The sequence below is a fragment of the Tamandua tetradactyla genome, chromosome 9, assembly GCF_023851605.1.
Source record: "Tamandua tetradactyla isolate mTamTet1 chromosome 9, mTamTet1.pri, whole genome shotgun sequence".
Lineage (NCBI taxonomy): Eukaryota > Metazoa > Chordata > Mammalia > Pilosa > Myrmecophagidae > Tamandua > Tamandua tetradactyla.
Genome location: NC_135335.1, coordinates 32618115 through 32623426, shown reverse-complemented (window position 1 = coordinate 32623426; position 5312 = coordinate 32618115). Strand labels below are relative to the sequence as shown.

Sequence of the window (5312 nt, the reverse complement as noted above, 5' to 3'; positions counted from 1 at the left end):
ATTCCCACCCTTTGATTTCTAGACCCATGAAGAATGGCTATGGGGGGGGACACCACCACATAATGGAATGTGATTCAATGTGTATATTACCTCCTGTAAGATGGAACCTCATCCTTTCGATGTAGTGTCTCCCAATTGTGCTGTGCCTAAGTTTTCCGTAAGGCAATGAAGCACCTCTAAATTAGGCCAGCTGCCTCTTTTATATAAATATATTTACTGGTAAAACAAAATACAAACACGAACATTCTTTTTGTTTTGTTTTGTTTCTTTGTTTTTAATTGAGGATTTCTTACTAGTCCTGCTTCCACCTGAGTGGCCAGGACCAGGGGAAAGGGAGAAGGGGACCGGTGGGCACAGGGAGGGATCATCTCCACAACATTCCATTTATACACAGAACTAAACAGACACAGAGTCAGTATTGTGGTTAGAAGTTGGCAGCATGGGACAGGGAGGGAACAGATGGGAAACAGGGGGTGTCGTTAAAAAAAATACAGCCCCCCTCCCAAACTGGGGTGCCTGGGGGGGAGACTTGGTCTGCTTCAACCCAAGAGGAATCAGAAGATCAAAAGTAGTTTGGGGAGGCCAGAACCATCAGGGATGGAGGGAGAAGGAAGGTCCAGGGGGTGGGGGTGGGGCTTTTTGGCAACTGGGGTGAAAGGATTGCCCTCCCCCTGCTGGGATCCCCCCAGCCCCTCAGGTCTGGCAGGAAGGGGGCAGCCTGCAACCTCCATGGACAGGTCTGGGGCTGCCGGATGCTCCAGGCAGGGGGCTGGAGGGGCTCACAAGGGCTTGCCCTCCAGGGAGATGACAGCACTGCCCCCCAGCTTCTCTGCCAGGGTGCAGCAGTCCTTGACCTCCTCGTAGCAGTTTGCTTGTAATTCTTGCTTGATCCCTGTCAGTTTCTTCTTGATGGCATCCTTGGAGCTAGCACAGATCATTTTGCTCTTGAGGGGTGCACACTCAGGGGCCCAGAAAATAAACACCAGGTCCTCCTTCTTGCTCTCCTTGGTCTCATAGGTCGCATCATAAAGGGCATAGCGGCAGTCCTGGTCCGGCAGCATCTTGACAAAGGTGGTGTAGGGGTCGTCGACAGTATGGCCCACGTCACCCACCAGGATCTCCTTGTCCTCTTCCAGGATGATGTTCTTTTTGTCCTCACTCAGGCGGAACAGCACAGCCTTCTTGCGCTTCTTCACCTCCTCTGGAGTTGATGACTTGCGCACCTTCATGTCGTTGAACACCTTGATGACGCCATCAGAGACAGCCACGCCAGAGGCCATGTTTCTGGATGCTAAAGGGACACAGCAAGGAGAACCGGAGAAGATGAGAACCGCTGCAGCTGCCGCCGAGATCCGACTCACGAACATTCTTAACATACAAACATTCCATACACAGTGTACGATCAGTGGCTCACAATATCATCACATAGTTGTATATGCATCACCATGATCATTTTTTAGAATATTTGTATCACTTCAGAAAAAGAAATAAAAAGAAAAAAAAATGAAAAAACACATACATACCATATCCCTTACCTCTCCCTCTCATTGACCACTAGTATTTCCATCTACCCAATATATTTTAACAGCCAGCTGCTTCCTGGTGATTTGCTTTTTCTTTTTTTGGTTTAATGCTATGTTTCGAATATGACAAATATTTGCCTGATTTAAAAATCAAAACCACATAAATAGGTATTTTCAGAAAATCTCGCTTCCATCACCATCCCCTCCATCCTTCTTATCCCTCCCTTCATTGCTTATAGGTAACCATTCATTTTTAGGTTTATCATTCCAATGTTCCTTTTTTGCAAAACTAAGCGAATATACACATGCATATCCTTTTCCCACAAAAGGAAGCATACTGTGTACACTGTTTTTGAATTTTTTTCACTTGCAATCACTCTGTTATCAATTTATTGACTCTCAGCTCCAAATCCACCCCTCACTGCCTTGCTCTGAGTTAATGGAGCTGGACCCTACATCATTTGCCAGCTGACATGTTAAACATTATCAATAGAGGGCGCTAGAGGGGCACTGCCAGAGAAAGGACTTTATTCCAAGTTCATGTGAGCTTCCTTTTCTTCTTTGCACAGCAGGTGCCTCAGCCCTTATGCACACGGGCATGGAACTTCCCGCTTGGCAGTTCCATGATTTCCTGGCCTGGCAACAGTAACTCACTCCTGGTCCAGAGCAATCCAGCAAACTTCTCTGCCATCCAGGGGGCTACAACCATATCTTCTCTAATTAGGTCTGAAGTATAGCCCTGGGAAGCCCCTGTATCTCCCCTGCCCCTCACCCCCAGCCCCAAGTATTTTCTCCCTTGAATATCTGTCTTAGGTCTGGAGTACTTTTTTTTTTTTTTTTTTTTTATTAACGGAAAGAAAAAAAAAAGAAATTAACACAACAGTTAGAAATCATACCATTCTACATATGCACTCAGTAATTCTTTACATCATCACATAGATGCATGATCATCATTTCTTAGTACATTTGCATCGGTTTAGAGGAACTAGCAACACAACAGAAAAAGATATAAAATGTTAATATAGAGAAAAGAAATAAAGGTAGTAATAATAGTAGAAACAAACAAACAAACAAACAAAACCCTATAGCTCAGATGCAGCTTCATTCAATGTTTTAACATGATTACTTTACAATTAGGTATTATTGTGCTGTCCATTTTTGAGTTTTTGTATCTAGTCCTGTTGCACAGTCTGTATCCCTTCAGCTTCAATTACCCATTGTCTTACCCTGTTTCTAACTCCTGCTGGACTCTGTTACCAATGACATATTTCAAGTTTATTCTCGAATGTCCGTTCACATCAGTGGGACCATACAGTATTTGTCCTTTAGTTTTTGGCTGGACTCACTCAGCATAATATTCTTTAGGTCCATCCATGTTATTACATGTTTCATAAGTTTATCTTGTCTTAAAGCTGCATAATATTCCATCGTATATATATACCACAGTTTGTTTAGCCATTCTTCTGTTGATGGACATTTTGGCTGTTTCCATCTCTTTGCAATTGTAAATAACGCTGCTATAAACATTGGTGTGCAAATGTCCGTTTGTGTCTTTGCCCTTAAGTCCTTTGAGTAGATACCTAGCAATGATATTGCTGGGTCGTATGGTAATTCTATATTCAGCTTTTTGAGGAACCGCCAAACTGCCTTCCACAGTGGTTGCACCATTTGACATTCCCACCAACAGTGGATAAGTGTGCCTCTTTCTCCGCATCCTCTCCAGCACTTGTCATTTTCTGTTTTGTTGATAATGGCCATTCTGGTGGGTGTGTGATGATATCTCATTGTGGTTTTGATTTGCATTTCTCTAATGGCCAGGGACATTGAGCATCTCTTCATGTGCCTCTTGGCCATTCGTATTTCCTCTTCTGGTAGGTGTCTGTTCAAGTCTTTTTCCCATTTTGTAATGGAGTACTTTTTAAGAGTTCTTTTTCTATCCCTCCTTAGGGGATAGAAATTATAAATAGTTAAAAATTCTGTATATTAAACCTTCCCTGTTCAAACTACTGTGTGGTTTCTATTTCCTGGACCCTGACAAGTACAGAATTGGCGTCACAAGTGGTGCCAGGAGACAGGCCCACAGAGATGGGATTTGGAAATTGGCTGTATGGCAGGTATCCTTAGGCTTGAGTGCAGTGCTGAGCTCCTTGCCCTTGGAAATGGGGTGCTAGTGGTGGCATACAGTGGCACCACAGTTAATTAAGCTGTTGTCTGTGCTTTATTCGGATGAAGTGCCACCTGAATAAAATACCTTTAGAGCCCAGGAAGCTACTGCAATTGGGTGATATGATAACAATGATGGCCCCAAAGACTGTGGCGTGGACTGTATCTTCCTGAGTGCTGTGGAAGGTTCACAGAGAGAAAACGCCAAGCTGAGGCCCTTTAATTCATAGCTCAGGGTCTGAAAACCAGACAGCTTTCATGACAGCCCTGAAAAAATAAAAGATCTCCTATTTCTGGAAGGTGCAAGGTTGGTATTGCTGGACATCAAGCACAAAACGTATTTGAGCAGGTTGCTGGGTTGACAATGACAATTGAATTCACACTCTCACCAAGTTTTTCATGTAAAAGTTAGGGCACTAATTGGGAAAGATGAGATCCTGAAAGTTAGAATGGTGACATCTCATTTGACCAGATGAGATGGAATCTTGAAACCCCAAATCACTCTGAGCCTCTCATCAGTAGAAGTAGCTTGTCCTCCTTTGTCTGGAGAAACAGATTTCTTTTGCTTGAAAACCTGGGGTAGACACCTGGAATGAGTTGCTCATTAGCCTCAAGATCTGTGACAACCACCCCCTGTTGCCACTAGATCCATAGCAAGGGTCAAATCTCAGCATGCCCCTGGGGGGACAGGCATATCTTATGACCCAGGAGGAAATAGCTTACACACTGTGCTGGTTTGAAAGGATGTATGGACCCTAGAAAAGCCATGTTTAATCAAAATCCCATTTGGTAAAGGCAGAATAATCCCTATTCAATACGTATGTTTGAATCTGTAATTAGATCATCTCCTTGGAGATGTAACCCAATCAAGAGTGGTTGTTAAGCTGGATTAGGGGAGATGTGTCTCCACCCATTTGGGTGGGAATTGATTGGTTTACTGGAGTCCTATAAAAGAGGAAACATTTTGGAGAACAGGAGATTCAGAGAGAGCAGAGAACGACATAGCCACAAGAAGCAGAGTCCACCAGCCAGCGACCTTTGGAGATGAAGAAGGAAAACACCTCCCGGGGAGCTGCATGAAACAGGAAGCCAGGAGAAGAAGCTAGCAGATGATGCTGTGTTCGCCATATGCCCTTGCAGCTGAGAGAGAAGTCCTTACTGTGTTCGCCATGCGTCCTTCTCACTTGAGAGAGAAACCCTGAACTTCATCGGCCTTCTTGAACCAAGGTATCTTTCTCTGGATGTCATTGATTGGACATTTCCATAGACTTGTTTTAATTGGGACATTTTCTCGGCCTTAGCACTGTAAACTAGCAACTTATTAAATTCCCCTTTAAAAAAGCCATTCTGTTCCTGGCATATTACATTCCAGCAGCTAGCAAACTAGAACACACGCCAAAAGAATTGCAAGACTTTACAAATATATATCAGCAGACAGTTGGGTGTCATTGTGAGATTAGAAATAAGTGTTTTAAACCAAGGAAGGTGGAGTAGACCACTAGAATGGGCAGAAGTCATTGACATGGGTAAGCTTACTAGAGATTCTGCATTTAATGGGCTAACTTCTGTAGCAGAAGGTGGTTCTAACATCATACTTGGTTGACCCAATTTTGATTGGGTCTCACC

At 43.7% G+C, this 5312-nt stretch overlaps 1 pseudogene; it reads right to left on the bottom strand.

Annotated features, from left to right (window-relative positions):
- Positions 1-230: 230 nt before the first annotated feature.
- LOC143646028 (cofilin-1 pseudogene) lies at positions 231-1388 on the bottom strand (annotated as a pseudogene).
- Between the last annotated feature and the right edge of the window lie 3924 nt (positions 1389-5312).